We start from the raw sequence: 24,731 nt of genomic DNA on the forward strand, positions 1-24,731 counted from the left end.
GTTGAGTTTTATCAGATGTTCTTTGGTGTCTATTAAAAGGGTGGTATGGTTTTTTAAATTTGCTAAGCTGGTAAATGATATATTTGGACTTTTTCCAATGCCAAGCCAGCCATCCTTATATACTTGGAATAAACCTAATTTGGTTATGATGTATATCTTTAACATTCTTCTCAATTTGGTTTCCTTTGGATTTTAGTATCTATTTTAGTATGTCTGTTTATAAGTGAGATTGACCTGTAATTTTCTTTTTTTGTTCTGTCCTCATCAGGGTTTAATATATACTGACATCATAAAGTGAGTTTAGGAGTATTCCTTCTTTTGCTGTTTTGTATAAAATTGAAATGATCTGTTCCTTGAAGATTTAGAAATTTCTTATAAAACCACCTTATCTTTTTGTAAAGTTTTTTTTTAACTACTAACTACATATATTTAATGTTTCTAGGATTATTTTAGTTTTTCTTTTTGGGTCAGTTTTGACAAGCTATATATTTTAGGAATTCTTTTAAATTTTGAAATGTATTATAAAGATATTCATAATTTTATTTCATTTTTTTTAACTTAGGTTGGATCTGTAATATATATCTTTCTTAAACTTTTTCCATTTTCTTTTTTCTAATACTGACCTGGATATCACCAAAGAAATTTCTTTTCAAATGAATCTCAGTCCCTCCCTATAAGTCGCATTAAAGCTTTTTTTGATTACTTTTCAATGAATGGTCTTCAGTTTCTTATCTTTTGCATCTTTTTTATAATTAAATTTTACAATTATCTGTGTCAGTTTAAGTTTTATTTTTTTCTTTAGAACAATTTATTATCCTCTGTCTTTTGAATGTGGATAATTCAAAATTTTTCCTTTCTGGATTTCTAGTTGTATATTTTGTAGTTCTAGTATTTTGTAATTTTGTGAATGTATGACTGTTAGCTCTAGCCGTTGGTTTATTTTTTAGACTCTAATAATGTATTTTTGTAGCCTCCATCTTTCCCGCCTGACGAGCGCTTTTGAATGGAGTCTAGGTAGTATACCCCTAACATGTAAAACACCTAAAATGTACAGAAGGTTTGGACGGCTGCCAAGTTTTTTCTGTGAACCACCTCGTCCTGTTTCCACTGCTTGGCATTTCTGTTTCTTTTCCTCACCTACTGCTCACCTTCTTCCTCTTTTTCCTTCATACTTTCTTTTCTATTCTTGAGTGGTAGAAGAATGACCCTCCTTCCCTTGTTTCCTTTTCCACCTTTTTCCTTTCTCCCTTGTTTTCTCTGTCCTACACTTTGAGGATTTTTCCACTGTCTGCTCAACATACTCATTTCCCCCTTTCCTTCTTCTCAGAACCTTGGCCCCAACACCAAAGAGGAACAAGCCAGGATAACCTGTGTCTGGTTTTCTTTAGATGCTCAAAGGTTCACCGTTGTTTACCTCATGATCTGTGTTCTTCGTTACGCAGACCAGCTGAAGACAGAGCCAGGGAGAGTGCGGGGAAAGCCAGGGAAGAAGGCATGAATGATAGAACTCAAACCTGCTATTATGTAGGGTCCCCAGGCACAGGTTTCACTAACAGGGACCCTTTTCTTGCTCTTTGACTCTGGGCAACTTACTCCAAGGCTCACGTTCTTTTGTGTAACACGGAGTCGTTAACACAGACCCTTTCTTTCTACATCACAGGTTGCTGTGACATTCAGATGCAATAAGGGGAAACCCGTCGGTTTCCATGTTTTATTCTGACAAAAATATCTTAAAAGGAACTTGTGCACAAGTTAGGGAGAGAAAGGGAGCAAAACTGGTTTGTGATATGGTGTGTTGGATGAGAGAAAGCCCGATGGGAAGCAGTCGGTGGTGATGGGAATAACCAGAAGCGCAGTGTTGTGCTCAGTGGTCCAGAGAGATGCAGGGATGTCTTTGCCCTGGGAGAGGGGCGCTCGGAACCGCCCAGGCTGCAGACATGGACACGCTGTTACACACAGTGGCAGGGGAGACGCTATGCTCCAGTGACAACATGCTACCTGCTATGCTGTGGTGGCATCACCTGTTCTTTTGCTTAATTATTTGCTACATTCAGGGCACTGGACTTTTTTGGGTTTACTTGAGAAATTAGCCCTCACTTATAATAATATTTTCTGTGGGGGATTTTTGTTGTTGTTGTTTTTATGGGTTCTGAACAGCTGGATTAGAAATGATTTGTGAGTATAATTGTTAGAAAATTTCTTTTTTGTTTTCTTTTTTTTTCTTTTCTTTCTTTCTTTCTTTTCTTTTTTTTTTTAAGATGGAGTATCACTCTGTCACCCAGGCTGGAGTGCAGTGACATGATCTCGGCTCACATAGACCTCCGCCTCCTGGGTTCAAGCGATTCTCCTGCCTCAGCCTCCCAAGTAGTTGAGACTACTGACATGCACCACCATGCCCAGCTAGTTTTTGTATTTTTAGTAGAGATGGGGTTTCGCCATGTTGGCCAGGCTGGTGACGAACTCTGGACCTCAGGTGATCCATCCACCTCGGCCTCCCAAAGTGCTGGGATTACAGGTGTGAACCACCGTGCCCAGCCAAAATTTCTTACTTGTGTTAGAAATTATTTAATTTTGAATATTTTATTTATTTTTATTAGTAATGTTAAGGATTAGTTGTTTAAAATCCGAAAGTCACAGAATCAGTCTTGGATTGTAGAACATCTGGTCTGGTGGTCTTCAAATGTTTTATTGGCACTGGAGGCAGATGTGGGTGCCAGTTATAGAAGACCAATGAAAGTAAAAGCACCTGTTCATCCACTGCAGCACCTCCATAGAACAGTTTGAAAGGGATCTGCTCTTTATTTTACAGCAGAGCCTAGGGCCAGGAGGGGAGAGTGTCAGTTACTTGCCCAAGCTTATGTAGCTAGGAGCGGACAAAACTTAGAGTTCAATCCAGGATTCTACCTCCAAATTTAATGCCGAAGAACAGCCCAACTATATCATACACGTCTAGAACTGGGAAAATTCTTCAGACAGCCCAAGCGGATGTGGCCGTCTATATAAGCTACTTTCTCAATTTGACCAAAGGATGCCACATTTAGAAATAAGATAAGCAGATGGCCAAGAGTATTGAAATGTCTTCCGATTTTGCACAGAATACCTGTGTTCCAGGTTCTCAACAGGAAATTGCTGTCCATCTTTTTGTGAAGATTTTGCTTGGTAGAAGTCGCATTTTGGGAAAATATAGAAGTAGTGTATTTCTTAAGATTCCTTATCTTAATGTTAAACTGGACTGTCAGAATGCTATAGCCTGGACTATGTTTTCTTGATTTTTCAGAAAAATGGCCCTCACTGAATTATAAGTTAGAATTTTTCCTCAATTTTTGTTGAAGGGCATTTCAAAAAATATTAGCCTTAATGACATGATTATTTTGCCCTCTAATACTCTTTATGTAATCCTGGATGAGAAATTAGAGCTAAGGGCAAAGAGGGAGTTTGTTTTCTCCAAGGAACAGTTGGTGGTTTTTTTTCCTGGTGGACAATTAAAAGGGCATAATTGATTGTATTTCTCTTTCTGTTTTGGCCTTAAGAGAATTCAAAGCCTGATTTGTGGTTCATCCACAGTTTCTATGTAGCCTTCATCACTGGTAGGTCCTGCGTCAGTCCCTATTGGGAACTGTATTGTATTTTTGTAGTCTCACAGTTTGGCAATCACTAGATTACAACATTCTCTTGTGAATTAATTGAATATGGTTGTGTCGCAGGGTGCATTCACATATGCTGATTACATTTTGGGATTTTTTTTTCTGCAAGTAGTATTAAGTAAATAGTTGCTAAAATGTTAGGAATAGGCCGGACGTGGTGGCTCATGCCTGTAATCCCAGCACTTTGGGAAGCGGAGGTGGGTGGATAGCTTGAGGTCAGGAGTTCGAGACCAGCCTGGCCAACATGGTGAAATTTTTTGCTACTAAAAATACAAAAAAATTAGCCGAGTGCAGTGATGCGCTCCTGTAATCTCAGCTACTTGGGAGGCTGAGGCAGGAGAATTACTTGAACCCAGGAGGCGGAGGTTGCAGTGAGCTGAGGTCGCGCCACTGCACTCCAGCCTCGGCGACAGAATGTGACTCCGTTTCAAAAAAAATGTTGGGAATATATTTTTACCTTATGCTATGGTTTTATTTTATGTCAAGAATAGATACATTTTGATAATGACTTTGTTATAGATAATGTCAAGGACCCAAGTAAAAATACATGGCAAATATTGCAATGGGAGTGTTTTGGGGTTTTCCTGGTGCGTTAATATGAGTCATCCTAACTATATATTTTAGTCCAATATTTGGAGGAAAAAGTTTTAATTTTTTTCTGTTTTTGGTAAAATATACATATGGTTTACCATCGTAACCGTTTTTAAGTGTGTTGTTCAGTGGCAAACCTCACAAGATTGTGGGTGGGGAGGATCATATGAACTAGTACACCACATAGTTAGCATAGCACCTGGTGTAAAGTAAACATACACACTGACAAACCTTGGGAAGCACTGCTTTCACATATTTGCAGTGTTTTCTTCAGATAGACATATAACCTCCTAAGTTGTCATTCCAGCACATTTAAGTTTTTTACCTCAATTTGAGAACCGTGAAAACTCTTGTCAAAACAGAATAAAATATCAAAATTCTAAAAAAGCAAAGTGATTGTCTTTCTGGGCTTAACAATGTTTACCATAGACAGGAAGCTATTTTCAGAGACAGAGCTGAAGGCATGTAAAAAGGGGAGCTGGAAATCATGAAATAAATGTGCAGTGGAATAGTCCTTCGTAAAAACGAAAGAACTGCTTATAGTTGCAACAACATGGATGAACCTGAAGAACATTATACTAATAAAAAAAAGCCAGATACAAAAGAGTACACATCCTACATGATTCCATTTATCTGAAGTTCAAAAACAGACAAACCTAAACCATGGTTATTGAAGTCAGAGCAGTGGTGGCCTGGGCAGGGGGTGGAGAGAAGGGGGAGAGTGACCATGAAAGGGGCACGTGAGAACTTGGGGGAGAGAGGTAATGGAAATGTCCTGTATCTTGATGTGGTGCTAGTTACATGGCATATATATTTGTAAAAGCTTACTGAATCATACACTTAAAGGTATTGTATGTAAATCAAATAAAGTTTATTTAAACAATTAATTGCTATGGTGTTACTTCTGTTACATATAACTGTGTCTGGTTATTTTCATCAGCAAAACTATCAATTGCAGAGCTCCTGAATAACTTCTGAAAACAAGATTTGTTTAGATTATGATTAAACTTCCCTGCTTTCAAACATGATTATTTACCTCTGGTGGCGTATCTAAAAAAAACAAAACAAAACAAAAAAAACAAAAAAAAAAAACCTCTTTATTTTGAGGATATGTAAAATATACAAATCTGTGGCGAGTGATTATGTAAGAGTAAGCTATTTTTAGATTGAAGCTTTGCAACCATGACGAGACAGGAGTGTGCTTAAATTCTCAGATTGGGCTCCCATACCAGACGTCTGAGAAAGTCATATGTTCTGCAGTGTCTAAGAGGACCTTGCAAACATCGTTTTACATCTGATGCATTGCCAATCGATGCAAAATTTGATGATGCAACTATCAGTTCCTAAGTAGGCATATTGTAAACTATTTTGCTAATTATAGAATTATGAGATATATATGGAAGATATACAGGAGTATACAGAAAGCTATTTTAGAGCTTATAGAGAAGAATATGAAAACCAGGTCCCAGGAACCACCAGCAGGATTTTGGTGTGTCTTAGCTTATTCATATGAGTGTGCAAACACAAATACAATGCACATTGCTATTTAATATCTTACATCATTTTCAGTAATATCAGAGTGAATATTTTGCTTTGAAAAACACCTATTCTTTGAATTTTTTTTTTTTTTAACATTTTTTGAGACAAGGTCTTGCTGTGTCGCTCAGGCTGGAGTGCAGTGGCATGATCTCGGCTCACTGCAGAGATCTCAGCTCACTGCAACCTCAACTTCCCTGGGTCAGGTGTTTGTCCTAACTCAGCCTTCCTCATAGCTGGAACCACAGGCATGCACCACCATACCCAGCTCATTTTTGTATTTTTTGTAGAGACAGGGTTTTGCCCGGTTGCCCAGGCTGGTCTCAAACTCCTGGGCTCAAGTAATCTGCCTGTCTCAGTCTCCCAGAGTGCTGGGATCACAGGTGTGAACCGTTGTGTCCAGCCCAAAAATGTTTTTAAGGCTGCATATGAAACGTATTATTGTTTTAACTTCCACTGTCAAATATATGATTGGTCCTTTTACTATGTCCTTCCTATTGCTAAATGCTATCATTTTTTTATAGCTTTATTGAGGTATAATTGATGTACAATAAACGCCATGTATTTAAACTGTTACTGAATGAGTTTTGACATGTGCTTGCCCTAAAGAAGCTGTCACCACAATCAAGATAAGGAATACTTCTATTCCTCCCAAAAGTTCCTACTGCCTCTTTGTAATACCCCTTATTCTTTCTTCCACCCCTGTCCACAAACAAGTATTGATCAGCTTTTTATCACTAGACATTGGCAGGAATTTTCTAAAATTTTGTAGTAATGGAATCATATTGTATGTACTTTTGGGGGTGGGCTTTGGCTTCTTTAACTCAGCATAGTTATTTTTAGGTTCATCCATGTTGTTGAAAATATCAATAGTTAACTCCTTTTTATTGCTAAATAATCCATTTTGTGGCTGTACCACAGTTTATCCATTCATGTGTTGATGGATATTTAGGTTGTTTCCAGTTTGAGGGTATTACAAATAAAGCTATGAATATTTGTATATACAAGTGTGTGGACCTAAGCTTTTATTTTTCTTATGTAAATACCTAGTGGAATGGCCAGGTCATATGATAAATGCATATTTGTCTTTTTTTTTTTTTTTTTGAGTTCTTTTAAACTTTGGGAAAAAATGAGATAGAAGTCACATAAAATTCGCTCTTTTGAGCATACAATTCAGTGAATGGCATTAATACATTCACAGTGTGCATTTGTCACCTCTGTCTTCTTCCAAAACAGTTTCATCATTCCAGAAGGAACCCTGTACCCATTAAACACTCCCTGTCCGTCTGGTACCCCATCCCCAGTCCCTGAAAACCATGAATCTGCTTCTTCTCTATGGATTTGCCCGTTTTGAACTTTTCATGTAAATGGAATTATACAATATGTGAGCTTCTGTGTCTGGCTTTCTCCCTTAGCCTAATGTTTTCGAGGTTCATGCGCATTGTAGCATGTATAAGCACTTTGCCTTTGATGGCTAAGAAGTATGGTATGTATATATCACGTTGTATCTGTACATCCATTTATGGGCATTTGGGCTGTTTCTACCTTTTGGCTGTTGCAAATAGTAATGCTGTGAATGTTTTTGCAAGTATTTGAGCATTTGTATTCAATTCTTTTGGGTATATACCTAAGAGTAGGATTCCTGGGTTCTATGGTGGTTCTATGTTTAACATTTTAAAGAACCACCATACTATTTTCCACAATGGCTGACATTTTACATTCCCATCAGCAATATGCAAAGTTCTACTTTCCCCACATTCTTGTGAACACTTATTTTCTTTTTTAAAAATTGTAGCCATTCTAGTAGGTGTGAAGTGGTATCTCATTGTGATTATGATTTGCATTCACCTGTTGAACTCATTTTTTCGCGTGCCTACTGGCTGTCTTTTTTGGAGAAATGTCTGAGTTCTTTGCCCATTTTTAATTGGATTGTTTGTCATCTCATCGCCGAGCGTAGAGTTCTTTACGTAATTGTGTGTATATTCTAGATACTAGACCCTTGTTAGATATAGGATTTGCAAATACTTCCTTCCATTTCTTAGGTTGTCTTTTTACTTTGTTGATAGTGTTCCTTTATGCATCAAAGTTTTAAATTTTTGTTGTTTGTGCTTTTGGTTTTTTTTTTTTTTTTAAACTAAACTGAAATTTCTCTAAATTACTTTTTATCCAAAAGTCATATTAGAATAGTCTGTGGTGCTTTATAAAAACATTACATGTATCAGTGTATTACCATCTAACAAGCAAAAAACCCCAAACCCCATAACATTATTCTAAATTAGAGATTTATATTTCTTTCACTGTAAAGAAAATGAGAGGCGGGCAGTCTGGGCCTGTATGGCAGTTTCAGGTGTTAAGGGCTGTTCCTACTGTCAAATTTTAGACAGCAGGAAGGAGGAAGGCGCAGAAAAAGGGGTATACTCTTCCCTTTGATTAGATCTACTGTCCTGTGCACAGTATTTCCATTCTTCTTGGCCAGAAAGTAGTCATATGTCTATAGCTGACAGAGAGATGGAGAAATACGGTCTTTTAGCTGGAGGGCAAAAGGTAAAACTTGGGACTCTTAACTAATGACGAAGGGGAGAAAGAGCTATTGGGAGAAATTAGCAGTCTCTGTCACAAGGCACAGGCCTTGTTCATTCTCGGAAATCCTGATAAAGTAGAGCACGTTCCAGGCACCATTCCAGGCACTAGGATACAGTTGTGCACAAATATTTAATGCAGAGTTAAAAAGATGTAATTTTTAAAATAGGCTTTAAAAAATTACAGAATTTTAGCAAGTAGGTGGATTTAGAATTTTACTATTTTTATATAGCTTACACTGATTTATTACATTAAAATATGTTGGAACTATATTTAATATCTACCACTATGAGGCAATTTAGCATTCTGTTCTTTTTTAATTTTTAATTTTTGTGAGGACATAGCAGGTGTATATAAGGGATACATGAGATATTTTGATGTAGGCATACAATGTGTAATAATCACATGGAAAATGGGATGCCATTCCCTCAAGCTTTTATCCTTTGTGTTACAAACAATCCAGTTGTAAAGTGTTCAATTAAATTATTTTGACTATAGTCACCCTGTTGTGCTATCAAATATCAGGTATTATTCATTCTTTCTATTTTTTTTCTTTTGTATCCATTAACCATCTCCACATTCCCCCCACCCTGCCCCACCACCCTTCTCAACCTCCGGTAACCAGCCTTCTCCTCTCTATCTCCATGTATTCAATTGTTTTGATTTGTAATTCCCACAAATAAGTGAGAACATGCAATGTTCATCTTTCTGTGCCTGGCTTATTTCACTTAACATAATATTAGACAGCATCCAGTTCCATCCATGTTGTTGCAAATGATAGGATCTTGTTCTTTTTTTATGACTGAATAGTACTCCATTGCGTGTAAGTACCACCTTTTGTTTATCCATCTGTTGATGGACACGTAGGTTGCTTCCAAATCTTGGCTACTGTGAACAGTGCCACAGCAAACATGGGAGTGCGGATATGTCTTCTGTATACTGCTTTTCCTTTTTTTTGGGACTATATCCAGCAGTGGGATTGATGGGTCGTATGGGGTAGCTTTATGTTTGTTTTTTTCAGAAACCTCCAAACTGTTCTTCATAGTGGTTGTACTAATTTACATTCTCACCAACAGTGTCCCCTTTCTCCACATCCTTGCTAGCATTTGTAATGGCCTGTCTTTTAGAGATAAGCTGTTTTAACTGGGATGAGATGATACCTCATCGTAGTTTGATTTGCATTTCTCTAATCGGTGGTGTTGAGCGCCTTTTCATATGCCTGTTTTCCATTTGTATGTCTTCTTTTGAGAAATATCTATTCAAATCTGTGGCTCATGTTTTAATAGCATTATTAGGTTTTTTTCCTGTAGAGTTGTTTGAGCTCCTTATATATTCTAGGTGTTCACCCTTGTCAGATGGGTAGTTTGCAAATGTTTTTTATAATTTTGTGGGTTGTCTCTTCACTTTGTGGATTGTATCCTTTGCTGTGCAGAAGCTTTTTAACTTGATGTGTTTCCATTTGTCCATTTTTTCTTTGGTTGTCTGTGCTTGTGGGGTATTACTAAGAAATCTTTGCCCAGACCAATGTCCTAGAGAGTTTCTCCAGTGTTTCCTTGTAGTAGTTTCATAGTCTGAGGTCTTAAATTTAAGTCCTTAATCCATCTTGATTTGATTTTTGTATATGGGAAGAGATAAGGGTCTATTTTCTTTCTTTTGCAGATGAATATCCAGTTTTTCCAGTACCACTTATTGAAGAGACTGTCTTTTCTCCAATGTATGTTCTTGGTACCTTTGCTGAAAATTAGTTCACTGTTGAGTGTGAGAATGTGTTCCTGGGTTCTGTATTGTGTTCCATTTGTCTGTGTGTCTGTTTTTATGCCAGTAGCATGCTGTTTTGGTTACTGTAACTCTCTGTACTATAATTTGAAGTCAGGTAATATGATTCCTCCAGTTCTTTTTGCTCGGGATACTTTTGGCTGTTTTGGGTCTTCTGTGGTTCCACGTAAATTCTAGAATTGTTTTCTTCTATTTCTGTGAAGAATGTCATTGGCATTTTGGTAGGGATAGCATTGAATCTGTAGATTGCTTTGAATAGTATGGACATTTTAACAGTATTCATTTTCCCAGTCCATGAACATGGAATGTCTTTCTTTTTTTTTTTTTTTTTTGGCATCCTCTTCAGTTTCTTTCATCTGCATTTTGTAGTTTTCACCATGGAGATCCTTCACTTCTTCGGTTAACTTAATTCCTAGGTATTTAATTTTGTGTGTGGCTATTGTAAATGGGATTGCTTTTTAAGTTTCTTTTTCAGATATTCATTTTTGGCATGTAGAAATGCTACTGATATTTGTATGTTGATCTTGTATCCTGCAACTTTACTGAATTTATCAGCTGTAACAGTTTTTTAGTGTAGTTTCTAGGTTTTTCTAAATAAAGGCTCATATCATCTGCAAACAAGGATAATTTGACTTCTTCCTTTCCAATTTGGATGCGCTTTATTTCTTTCTATTGTCTGCTGTAGCTAGTACTAACAGTCCTATGTTGTATAATAGTGGTGAAAGTGAACATTTGTTGTGTTCCATATCTTAAAGGAAAGTCTTTCAGTTTTTCCTCATTTAGTATGATACTAGCTGTGGGTCTGTCATGGCTTTTATTATGTTGAAGAATGTTCCTTCTATACCCAGTTATTTGAGGGTCTTTGTCATAAAGGGATGTTGAATTTTATCAAATACATTTTCAGCGTCAGTTAAAATAGTCATATTTTTTTTTTCATCAGTTCTGTTGATATGATGTATCACATTGATTGATTTGCATATGTTGCACCATCCTTGCATCCCTGGGATAAATCCCACTTGTTTATGATGAATGATCTTTTTAACATATTGTTGAATTCAGTTTGCTAGTATTTTGTCAAGGATTTAGGCATCAGTATTCATCAGAGAATGAATATTGGCCTGTAGTTTTCTTCCTGTGATGTGTCTTTGGTTTTGGTATCAACATGTGGACTCAAAAATCTGTGACAGGTCTCAGTTAATTTAGAAAGTTTTACCAGGCATGATAGCTCACGCCTGTAATCTCAGCACTTTGAGAGGCTGAGGCGGGCGGATCGCTTGAGGCCAGGAGTTCGAGACCATCCTGGTCAACATGGCGAAACCCCGTCTCTACTAAAAATACAAAAATCAGCCAGGTGTGGTGGCTCATGCCTGTAATCCCAACTACTTGGGAGGCTGAGGCAGGAGAATCACTTGAACCCAACTGCTTGGGGAATTGGGGAATCACTCCCAACTACTTGGGAGGCAGAGGTTGCAGTGAGCAGAGAGCGCACCACTGCACTCCAGTCTGGGTGACAGAGTGAGACTCCAAAAAAAAAAAAAAAAATTTAGAAAGTTTATTTTGCCAAGGTTGAGGATGCACACCCATGACACAGCCTCAGGAAGTTCTGACAACGTGTGGCTGAGGGTGGTCAGAGCACGGTTTGGTTTTATAGATTTTAGGGAGACGTGAGACATCAATCAACATATGTAAGATGAACATTGGTTGGGTCTGGAAAGGTGGGAAGACTGGAAGGAGGCAAGAGGCTTCCAGGTCATAGGTAGATAAGAAACAAATAGTTTCATTCTTTTGAGTTTCCGATTAGCCTCTCCAAAGGAGACAATCAGTGATGCATTTATCTTAGTGAGGAGAGGGGACACTTTGAATAGAGTGGGAGGCAGCTGGCCCTAAGCAGTTCCCAGCTTGACTTTTCCCCTTAGCTTAGTAATTTGGGGGCCCCAAGATTTGTTTTCCTTTCACGGCTGTAATGCAATGAGTTTGGAAGTATTCCCTTCTCTATTTTGTGGAATAGTTTCAGTACGATTGATATTAGTTCTCCTTTAAATGTTTGGTAGAATTCAGCAGTGAAGCCTTCAGGTCCCAGGCTTTTCTTTACTGGGAAACTTTTTGTTATGGCTTCTATCTCAATACTTGTTATTGATCTATTCAGGTTTTCAATTTCTTCATGGTTCAATCTTTGTATAGGTTGTATGTGTCTAAGAATTTATCCGTTTCCTCTAGATTTTCCAATTTATTGGCATGTAGTTGCTCATAGTAGCCACTAATGATCCTTTGGATTTCTGTGATATCCGTTGTAATGTTTCCTTTTTCATCCCTGATTTTATTTATTTAGGTTTTCTTCCTTTGTTTCTTTGTTAGTCTGGCTAAAGGTTTGTCAATTTTGTTTATCTTTTCAAAAAACCATCTTTTTGTTTCATTGATCTTTTGTATTTTCCTCACTTCAGTTTCATTTATTTCTGCTCTTTTCTTCTGTTGATTTATTCTACTGATTTATTATTTCTTCAACTGATTTGTTTTGCTCTTGCTTTTCTAGTTCTTTAAAATGAATTGTTAGGTTATTTGTTTGAAGTTTTCCTTTTTTTTTTTTTTGATGTAGGCACTTAGAGCTGTAAATTTCTCTCTTAGTACTGCTTTTGCCGTATCTTATAGGTTTTGGTGTGTTGTGTTTCTCTTATCATTTGTTTCAAGAAATTTTTCAATTTCCTTCTTAATTTCCTCATTGACCCACTGGTCATTCAGGAGCATATTGTTTAATTTCCATTTCTTTGTATAGTTTCCAAAATTCCTCGTGTCATTGATTTCTAGTTTTATTCCATTGTGAACAGAAGATACTTGATGTTATTCTCCTTTTTTGAATGCTCTAAGACTTGTTTTGTGGCCTAACATATGGTCTGTCTTTGAGAATGATACACGTACTGAGGAAAAGAATGTGTATTCTGTAGCCATTGGATAAAATGTTTGGTAAATATCTATTAGGTCTGTTTGTTCTATAGTGCAGATGAAGTCTGATGTTTCTTTGTTGATTTTCTGTCTGGGGGATCTGTCCAATGCTGAAAATGGGGTGTTGAGGCCTCCGGCAATTATTGTATTGAGGTCTATCTCTATCTTTAGTTCTAATAATATTTGCTTTACATATCTCGTGCTCCAGCATTGGGTGCATATATATTTATAATAGAAACTGCCTTTGCAGAATTATAACTGAGGAAATTATGACAATGAAATCAAACCTAACCAACTCCATCTTACTTCTAACCTTTAAGCTGTGCTTGTTCATTCCTGGGCATAGGTCAGACTGACTTTGGGAAGGAATTCAGCTCATGGCTTGATTCTGAAACAAAATTGATAACAGCCCTCTCGTGAAAAGACCCCCTTTTTGCCTTGGGACCAGTCTGCCCTCAGGAGACTAACAAATTAGCTACAAAATTAGAAATTACAGTTGAGAGGTCATGCAGCCTCTGGCTTCAAGAGTCTGAACCTCCCCAAATTGCTCCTGGGGATAACATCAGCATTGTAACACCTAAGGTCAGTGCTTGAGATATTTTATAGACCCTACACTGGATGGATCAGCTGACACCAAGGAGACCAGTCATCTGGCTCCACCAGTTCTGCCATCCCACCCAGGAAAAGACAGCAAGAAAACCTCACTTGGACCCACTATGATTCCATCTTCAACCTGACCAATCTGCACTCCCCACTTCCCAACCCCATACCAGCCAGATTATCCTTAAAATCTCTGATCCCCAAATGCTAGAGAGACTGATTTGAGTAATAATAAAACTCTGGTCTCCCACACAGCGTGAATTACTCTTTCTCCATTGCAGTTCCCCTGTTTCGATAATCGGTTCTGTCTAGGCAGCAGGCAAGGTGAACCCATTGGGCAGTTACGTAGTTATTACATCCCGCTGCTGGATTTACCTCTTTATCATTATATAATGACCTTCTTTGTCTCTTCTTACAGTTTTTGTCTTGAAATCTGTTTTGTCTGATATAGCTACTTCTGCTCTTTTTTGGTTTTTCATTGACATGGAAATAACTTTTTATATTCCTTTGTTTTCAGTCTATGTGTATCTTTATAGGTGAAATGCATTTCCTGTAGGCAACAGATTATGGGGTCTTGTTTTTTCATCCATTCAGCCCCTCAATGTCTTTTCATTGGAGAGTTTAGTCCATTTACATTCAATGTTATTATTGATAAATAGGGACTTACTCCTCTCGTTTTGTTATTTGTTTTCTAATTGTTTTGCAGCCTTCTCTTCTTTCTTTCCTTCCTGTCTTCCTTTCAGTGAAGGTGCTTTTCTCTGGTGGTATGATTTAATTTCTTGCTTTTTATTTTTTGTGTATTGTATGTTTTTCAATTTGAGGCTACTGTGAGGCTTGCAAATACTGTCTTATAACCCATTGTTTTAAACTGATGACAACTTAACAGTAATTGCATAAACACGCAAAAAGAAAGCTAATAAAAACTCTACACTTTAACTTTATTCTCCCGGCTTTTTACCTTTTTTTGTTCTTTTTTATGTCTTATACTATCTGTCTTGAAAAGTTGTTGTTACTGTGTTTGATTGGTTCATCATTTAGCCTTTCTAGCTAGGTGTAGTTTACACACCACAGTTGTAATGTTATAATGTTCCGTGTTTTTCTGTGTGCTTACTATTACCAGCAAGTTTTATACCTTTAGATGACTTTTTATTGCTTGTTAATGTCCTTTTTCAGATTAAAGACCTCCTCTCAGCATTTCTTGTAGGAAAGGTCTGGTGTTTGATGAAATCCCTCAGTATTTTTTTTTCTGGGAAGGCCTTTATTTCTCCTTCATGTTTGAAGGATATTTTTTGCAAAATATACTATTCTAGGGTAAGAGTTTTTTCCTTCAGCACTTTAAATATATCATACCACTCTCTCCTGGCCTGTAAGATTTCCACTGAAAAGCCTGCTGCCAGACGTATTGGAGCTCCACTGAATGTTTCTTTTCTCTTGCTGCTTTTGGGATTCTTTCTTTATCCTTGACCTTTGGGAGTTTGATTCTTAGATGCCATGAGGTTGTCTTCTTTGGGTTAAATCTGCTTGGTGTCCTACAAACTTCTTGTACTTGAATGCTGATCTCTTTCTTAAGGTTTGGGAGGTTCTCTGATATTATCCATTTGCATAAACTGTCTTCACCTCTTTCTCTACCTCCTCTTTAGGGCCAGTAACACTGAGATTTTCCCTTTTGAGACTGTTTTCTGGATCTTGTAGGCATGCTTCATCATTTTTTATTTTTTTTGTCTCCTCTGACTATATTTTTAAGTAGCCTGTCTTCAGGCTCACTAATTCTTTCTTCTACTTGTTCCATTCTGCTGTTAAGTGACTCTGATGCATTTTTCAGTATGTGAGTTGCATTTTTCAACTCTAGAATTTCTGCTTGGTTCTTTTTAATTATTTCAATCTCTTAGTTAAATTTATCTGATAGACTTCTGCATTCCTTCTCTGTGTTATTTTGAATTTTTTGATCCTCCAAACGACAATTTTGAATTCACTCTCTGAAATGTCACATGTCTCTCTTTCTCCAGGATGTGTCTCTGCTGCCGTATTTAGTTCATTTGGTGAAGTCATGTTTTCCTGGATGACCCTAATGCTTGCTGATGTTCTTTAGTGTCTGGGCATTGAAGAGTTAGGCATTTATTGTAGTTTTCACAGTCTGGGCTTGTTTGTTCCTGTCCTTCTTGAGAAGGCTTTCCAGGTATTCGAAGGGACTTGGGCCCCAAGCCCAATAATGATGTGGTTTCTCCATACTTGTAGAGGTACTGCCTTGGTGGTCTTGGATAAGATCTGGAAGAATTCTCTGGGTTACCAGGCAGACACTCTTATTCTTTTTCCTTATTTTCTCCCAAACAGAGTCTTGTAGGGTCCAGCCCTATGTGGCTTAACGGGTGTTCTCCCGGTGTGTGGAGACGAGAGCTTGTAATAAATAAAGACACAAGACAAAGAGATAAAGAGAAAACAGCTGGGCGGGGGGGACCACTACCATCAAGACACAGAGACTGGTAGTGGCCCTGAGCGGCTGGGCTCGCTGATATTTATTGCATACAAGACAAGGGGGCAGGGTAAGGAGGGTGAATCTTCTAAGTGATTGACAAGGTGAAGCAAGTCACGTGATTACAGGATAGTGGGCCCTTCCCTTTTAGGTAGCCAAAGCAGAGACAGAAGGCAGCATACGTCAGCGTTTTCTTCTCTGCACTTATAAGAAAGATCAAAGATTTTAAGACTTTCACTATTTCTTCTACCGCTATCTACTACGAATTTTAAAGAGGAACCAGGAGTATGGGAGGAGCATGAAAGTGGACAAGGAGTGTGACCACTGAAGCACAGCACCACAGGGAGGGGTTTAGGCCTCCGGATGACTGCGGGCAGGCCTGGATGATATGCAGCCTCCCGCAAGAAGCTGGTGGAGCAGCATGTTCCCTGACTCCTCCAAGGAAAGGAGACTCCCTTTTGCGGTCTGCTAAGTAACGGGTGCCTTCCCAGACACTGGCATTACCGCTTGACCAAGGAGCCCTCAAGCGGCCCTTATGTGGGCGTGACAGATGGCTCACCTCTTGTCTTCTAGGTCACTTCTCACAATGTCCCTTCAGCACCTGACCCCATACCCCACAGTTATTCCTAGGTTGTATTAGTAATGCAACGAAGAGTAATATTAAAAGCTAATGATTAATAATGTTTATAATAATTGATAATTGTCCATGATCATCTCTATGTCTAATTTGTATTATGACTATTTTTATTTTAACTGTTTTCTTTATTATACTGAAACAGTTTGTGCTTTCAGTCTCTTGCCTCGGCACCTGGGTAATCCTCCGCCCGCAGTCTCTCTCTCTCTCTTTGCTGAGCCACCTGGAACTGGGGGTATAGTGTTGCGAACACCCCTGTGGCCACCACCACGAGGACTGTGTCAGGTTAGACCTGAAGCCAGCACCACAGTGGGTCTTAAGGCCCACTGTAACCACTAGCTGTCTACCGCCTGTGGTCACTCAAGACCTCAGGGATCTACCTAGTCACCAGGTGGCAAAGCCAGCTAGCTTTTGTTCTTCCTTTCAGGGTGACAAGTTTCCCCAGGCCCCAAGTAGGTCAGAGATGTTTTCTGGGAGCCAGGGATTGGAATCCAAAACCTTAGAAATTTGCCTGATGTCCTATTCTACCGTGGCTAAGCTGACACTCAAACCCCATTATAAAGTCCTTCCCGCTCTTCCCTCCCCTTTCCACAGGCAGAGGAGCCTCTCCCTGTGAGCACCACTGCCACTGGCCATGGGGGAGTTCTGCCAGGCCACTTGTGATGTTCATTTAAAGCCCACGGGCTCTTTCATCAGCTTGCGGTGAATGCTACCAGGCCTGGGACTCACCCTTCAGGGCACTGGGCTCCCCTCTGGCCCAGGGCAGGTCCAGAAATGTTGTCCATGAACCTAGGCCTGGATTCTGTGACACCGAGAGCCTGCTTGTTGCTCTGTCCCACTGTGGCCAAGCTGGTACCTAAGGTGCAAGACAAAGTCCCTTTACTTTTCCCTCTGCTTTTTTCAAAGAGAAGGAGTCTTTGGCCATAGCCACCACAGCTGGTGATATATGGGGTCTCACCTGAAGCCAGCAAGTCTCCAGACTCACCCAAAGCCCTCAGTGTAGTACCTGGTATCGCTGCTGGTTATTCAGGGCCCAAAGGCTCTTCAGTTAGCAGGTGATAAATGCTGCCAGGACTGGGTCCTTTCCTTCTAGGCAGTGGATTCCCTTCTGGCCCCGGATGTGTCTAGAAATGTCGTCTGGAGGCTGGGCGCAGTGGCTCACGCCTGTAATCCCAGGACTTTGGGAGGCTGAGGCGGGTGGATCACCTGAGGTCAGGAGTTCGAGACCAGCCTGGCCAACATGGCGAAACCCTGTGTCTACTAAAATTATAAAACTAGCTGGGCGTGGTAGCGCGCACCTGTAATTCCAGCTACTTGGGAGGCTAAGGCACGAGAATTGCTCGAACCTGGGAAGCAGAGGTTGCAGTGAGCCGAGATCACACCACTGCACTCCAGCCTGGGCGACGGAGTGAGACTCCATCTCAAAAAAAAAAAAAAAAAGAAGAAAAAAAGAAACATAGTCTGAGAGCTAAGGCCTGCCTGATTCTGCCCAGTGGCCTGTCTTGCTATGGCTGGCTGAACTGGCATCCTAGATGCATGACAAAGTCCTCTCTACTCTTCGCCCTCCTCTCCTTAAGCAAAAGCAAAGAGACACTTTCATTGCTGCCTGCTGTGCTGCCTGGGGTTCGGGGAAGGATGGTGCAATCACTCCTTTAGCCACCTCGGCCGGTGACTTCCTAGGTCAGGTGCCACCTAGTCCTCTGGCTGTCAGCCCAGCCCAGCATTAGAAGTTGCCTAGGAATTGCAGTCCATGTGTCCTAGACTGCCTTTCAGGTTTACCTAGGACCCCAGAGCACTTTGGCTGTGGGTGGTGAAGCTTGCCAACAAACTCAAGTTCTGACCACTAAGATGGGTGATCCTCTGCTAGGGCTGGTCCAAATGCTCCTGTGTGTGCTGGTGCTGGCTGAGCCCAGCCTGGCTTTGCTCTCCAGTATGACAGGGGAGCAATGAGTTCAATGTAATGTCCCCCAGTTGGTGTACTCTGCAAGTGCCGAAACTCTCCATGCTGTACAGCTGTTGTCAGGGGATAGGGGAGGGTTGGTGTTGGTGATTCAGTACTGTCTGTTGGACCTTCCTCAATACCTTTTTCAGAGATATGAAACCAGGTACTGTGATTGCTCACCTGATTTTTGGTCATTGTGATGGTGCTTTTCTGTGTGCAGATACTTGTTACAATTTGGTGTTCCTATGAGGGGTACAAAGGGTGTAATCTTCTATTCTGCCATCTTGCTCTGCCCACATTGTTCTTTAATTTACATGATGATACATAAAACCCTTTCGAATTTTTAAATACATTATACCATAATCTGAAATAATTTGGAAATTACAAATGGACGTGCATAGTACTTTTAGGAATATAATCCTATAAGTGCTACTTCTGGATTGTAAACTGTACATGGTAATGGAAATTTTAAATTTTTGTGGAAGTTCCTTATGTGAGAGTTATAACCAGCAAGAAGTGGTTCAGCTTTGCAGTTGAAGAGCAAACTGTTGTGAGACTTGCATCAAATTATTTTAAATGCCAGAGCCATTAACAAACCATTGGAGTAAATGTGTATTGAATCCACTATTGGTACATACTGTGGGAGTGAACACTGCTTTTGTTTCAGAAGATGCGTTCATCTTATCTGCTTTATAAAAGACACGTAAAAACTAAAACTTACTTGTTAAATTGTCGTTTGTGTTCAGTACTTGTCTTCCATTGATTTTATGAGAAGTTATTTTTAAATCATTCTGGAAAAATAAGTGTCAAATATTCTGGGCTTATATTGATTCTTCCAAGTATCATTATCACCTTGCTTATAAAATGCCCCATTTATTTACCAAATCTTTCTTCTGTTACCCCAAGTATTTAGGGGCTCTGTCCTCGATTTGGGGTTATCTCCAAATTCTACCCTGATTTAAATGTCTGAAGATATAGTTTGGAAGTAATTGACCTAACAGATTGTTAGCAGAAGGTGATACTGAACAAGCTTCATTGAGGCCATTTTATTTTTAGCATGGTCAGTACGTCAAAAACTAGGTAAGTTCTTATCTTCTTTCCCATGGAGGAGCTTGAGTGTAGAGATAGGCAGAGGTCATTCTGAGTGGGATTTCCTTTTCTTTGCTTGAACCAGATTGAAGAAGATGGCAATGCCTGTAAGAAAGGGGCATTTTTCGTGGTGCCACAGGCCAGTCACAGTCAACTATAACCAATGGGAAAATGGGTTGATCAAGTTAGTATTCATGAGGCTTTGTAGGGCCTTGAGACTCATTTCATTTCTAATCTCAGGATGAACTTTCATATAAAGTCAAGAGACTAGAGGCTTCTTACTTTATCATCTGTTGGAATCAGTAAGGTTGAGGACATCTTCATCTGTTTCTTATTCTCTGTATTCCTTATATGCTCTGAGATAGCAGAAGCAATTAGAAGAAAACTTGGTTACACATACCCACCTGTCTGAATCTGTGTACATACTCACTGCATTTCTCCTGCAAGGAGATGGATGGACTGTCTGAGCCTTTAGCAGAGACCAACTGTATACTGGTGGATTAGATCTTCTCCCTTTTTGATAAAGTCAAGAACATTATTCCAGCAATTCTCCCCTCTCACTTCTGCAAGCATAATCCCATTTCAGTTGAACCTTTCCTATCCGTGTAAAAGCAGTCTGTGTTGTCTTCCATAATGAAAACTTCATTGACCCCACAACCCTTTTCAGCAACTGCTCTACCTTTCTCCTCCTTTTTTGAGCAAAAATTATTTTTGTTAAAGAATTTTATTCTTGGCCGGGCGCGGTGGCTCACGCCTGTAATCCCAGCACTTTGGGAGGCCGAGGCGGGCGGATCACGAGGTCAGGAGATCGAGACCATCCTGGCTAACACGGTGAAACCCCATCTCTACTAAAAATGCAAAAAATTAGCCGGGCGAGGTGGCGGGCGCCTGTAGTCCCAGCTACTCGGGAGGCTGAGGCAGGAGAATGGCGTGAACCCGGGAGGCGGAGCTTGCAGTGAGCCGAGATCGCGCCATTGCACTCCAGCCTGGGCGACTAAGCGAGACTCTGTCTCAAAAAAAAAAAAAAAAAAAAAATTTTATTCTTTTTTTAGTTTTTAACCTCTGTAACCAGCATCCTCTTGTAGGCTGGGCGTGGTGTGGCTCATGACTGTAATCCCAGCACTTTGGGAGGGCAAAGTAGGTGGATTGTTGGAGTCTGGGAGTTCAAGACCAACCTGGGTAACATGGCAAAACTCTGTCTCTATTTAAAAAAAAATACAAAAAAAATTAGCCAGGCATGGTGATGTGCTCCTGTAGTCCCAGCTCCTCAGGAGGCTGAGGTGGGAGGATCACTTGAGCCTGGGAGGCAGAGGTTGCAGTGAGCTGAGATCACACTACTACATTCCAGCCTGGGTGACAGAGTAAGATCCTGTCTCAAACAAATAAACAAACACTTCTTGTCTAAGAAAAACCTTCTTAAGAATAGGCTGTACTTGCTCTATCTTGTCTCACTTGACCCACAGGACATCGCCTCCACCATCCTTGCAACCCTTCACTGAAACTGCCATTGTCAAGTTCACTGTTGACCTTCTCGTCGCCAGTACAGTGGTCTTGTCTTAGTTCTCGAAGCAGTTGATCTCTCATCAGTGTTTGACAGTTAATCACTTTTTCCTCCTTGAAATACCTCTTTGAGGCTTCCAGGACACCACACACAACTGGTATACCTCTCTCTCTCTCTCTTTTTTTTTGTTTCCTTTGCTGACTCTTTCTCAGCATTTCTACTAGGATTCAGTCCATGGCTTTCTTCACATTTCTGTCTCATTTTCTCCCTTAATGATGCTATCTAGTCTTTTAATTTTATTTATATTTTTAAAATCTAATTTTAAAAACTTTATTTTTTTTTTGAGACACAGTCCTTGTAGTTGCCCAAGCCAAAACATGGTGTCATCCTTGATTTCCCTTTTTTCTTATATCACATAGTCAGTCAGCAAATCATTTGAGCCTTCAAAATATATCCAGAATCTGACTTCTCATCACTCCTCTTGCTATCTCTTACCCATCTCTTATTCTAGTTATTGAAGTAACCTCCGAAGGGATCTTGTTTTTCAGAGTCTCACTCTGTTACCCAGGAGTGCGGTGGTGCGATCTTGGCTCACTGCAATCTCCGCCTCCCGGGTTCAAGCGATTCTCCTGCCTCAGCCTCCCAACTAGCTGGGATTGCAGGCATGTACCACCATGCTTGGCTAATTTTTGTATTTTTAGTAGAGATGTATATTTAGTAGAGGTGAAACCATGTTGGTTAGGCTGGTCTCGAACTCCTGGCCTCCAGTGGTCCACCCACCTCTGCCTCCTACAGTGTTGGGATTACAAGTATTAGCCACTGTGCCCAGCTGGGATCTTCTTTTATTCTACTCTTGTCTCCTCCATCCCCTTTTCAGCATTATAACCACGGGGATCATATTAAAAAGTAAATTAAATAATGTTACTTCTGCCCTTCCTCCACTGGCTTCCCTTTTCACTCAGAGTCAAAGCCAGAGTTTCAGCTGTGGTTTGCAGCCCTCTGTGCACATCCCTTATTCACCTCAGTTTCCTCTCACCATGTCAAGCTGCCTTAGTCCCTTAGGTGGCTTTATTCTTAGTTCTGAATTTAGTCTTTATTCTTAAATATTTATTCTTTTTTTTTTTTTTCAGGATGGAGTTTCACTCTTGCCGCCTGGGCTGGAGTAAAGTGGCGTGATCTTGGCTCACCACAACCTCTGCCTCCCAGGTTCAAGCAATTCTCCTGCCCCAGCCTCCCAAGTAGCTGGGATTACAGGCGCCTGCCACTACGCCTGGATAATTTTTGTATATTTTTAGTAGAGACGGGGTTTTGCCATGTTGGTCAGGCTGGTCTTGAACTCCTGACCTCGGTTGATCCACCTGCCTCGGCCTCCCAAAGTTCTGAGATTACAGGCGTGAGCCACTGTGCCTGGCCCCTGAATTTTTATTCTTAAATGAGTGTCATTGTTTAGTGCTAGGAAGGACTGAAAAAGGTTTCAGGAGCATGGGGAAATCAATTGCATTTGAAGAGGCAGTGATGAGATGGGATGGAAGGAGGACGTTGGAGAGTCAATGAAAACCCTGAAATTTAATGTGAGCAAAGACAGTTTTGTAGATCTATGAAACAAAGCAAGAGTATACTATACCATCATGAAGATATATGTCCATGCTTGATCCTGCCTGAGACAGGAGGTCAAAGCTTCACTTCCCTGGACCCTGGAGTGAGAGAGTGATTCAGCCTGGCCATGGTTTTAGAAGTAATTATTGACCATTCGCATCCACATGGGAGCTCCATCCTCCTCCACCTAAACAATATAATAGTCAGACTTGTGTGCAGAAGCGCTCTTACTAGCTGTGAATCATCAGACCCATACTTTTTATCAGCTGTGTGTCAATAGCAGGGGGTCACCTAAAAGCACATACCTTGAAAACAGTTTTGAAGGGAGAACATTGTTGATCCTCTAGCCACAGAAATAGGGATCAGCCAGGTGCAATGGCCCACACCTATAGTCTCAGCACTTTGGGAGGCAGAGGCAGGAGGATCACTTGAGGCTAGGAGTTTGAGTCTAGCCTGTGCAACACAAGGAGACCCATCTCTACCGAAAAAAAAAATTAGCTAGGCATGGTGGTGCATGCCTTTAGTTCTAGCTACTCGGGAGGCCAAAGCAGGAGGATCACTTGAGCCAAGAGGATTGCTTGAGGCTGCAGTGAGCCATGATGGCATACCTGCACTCCAGCGTGGTTGACAGAGCAAGACCCTGTCTCAGAAAAAAAAAAAAAATCTAATATTTCAGTCTTAAACTAACACATTTTGTTAATTGTAGCCATCCATGCAGTAGCAAAGAGGAAAGAGTAAAGCTCATCCTGTTGAACTGACCAGAGTGAGGCCGATTGAAAGACTGGCTGTCAAGGCCATAATTGTACCCATCTTATAACTGGCTGATTACGTGCAGTGTTCTGTGAATACTAATCATGTATTCCCCACTTAGTGCTGTGTCTTTGCCAGATTGAATTACTGTGCCTTAGGTAACCCCTGTGAAACACAGGTGAGTAACGGGGCACTTTCTAGAAGGAGAGTGTAGATGAATGTGTCGTAGCTGGTTAGCACAAGACTGTGTTCAAAACTGCATTCTCTTGCTGGCACCCATTCGCTTTGGAAGTAGTCACTATGGATTTTGCCTTCTGGCCTGAAAGGGAGTGAAATGAGAGACTGCCATATTGAAGTGGTTTGAGGAGACAGATTACTGGAAAAGCTTACATTTGTACTTTAAGGGGCTACAGACACAGATCAATGCGTATGTTTACTGTTAAGCATATGGTGGTTCAGTCCTTAGGCTTTTCTTAATAAAAATTTAAGCATTTTTGTTCACTTGAATGTATGTTGATTTTTGTCATGGGAAAGTCATTGGACTGAGGGTGTATATTCCATATGCAAATTTGAAAGGTAAAATGTCAGCCTTATTCTAGAAAAGTTCTAATGTATAAACACATATACAATTATAATCTAATAATTATAAACACATCTGTTGTGACCCACTAGTTTCTGTGAAGGAGGTTATTTATTCTTTTAGTAATAACTAGGATGATTATTACAGTTTGAGAATTTTAAAAATCTAGTAATCAATATTCACATATTGATACGTAATATAAGTGAAGCATTGTGCCTGGAATTACAAACACATTAAGAGATTGCGCAAAAGGCACTATTTCTGTTACAGCATAGTTTCTAAGCTTGCAACTAAGAATTTGGAAACAGTTCAAAAATAAGGTGAATATTTTATGAAGTTGCACTTTGCATATCTTTCTTAGCAGTTCTACACCAATTTTTTTAATGCAGGATTTCCCCTGGGTGTTCTGAAATGTTGAGATTGTAGAGGATCTGGAATTACATCGTTTCAGTGATCCTTCTGACCAAAAAGTACTAATGGCACTTAAGCATGCCTTCAGATGTTT

General features: G+C 39.9%; 1 protein-coding gene across 9 annotated transcripts in view; it reads left to right on the forward strand.

Annotated features, from left to right (window-relative positions):
• OSBPL1A (oxysterol binding protein like 1A) overlaps positions 1-24,731 on the forward strand; it is a 229,920-nt gene that overhangs the window by 121,529 nt on the left and 83,660 nt on the right. The gene's annotated exons all lie outside the window — the stretch shown is intronic.

This window comes from Macaca mulatta, chromosome 18 (assembly GCF_049350105.2).
Source record: "Macaca mulatta isolate MMU2019108-1 chromosome 18, T2T-MMU8v2.0, whole genome shotgun sequence".
NCBI lineage: Eukaryota > Metazoa > Chordata > Mammalia > Primates > Cercopithecidae > Macaca > Macaca mulatta.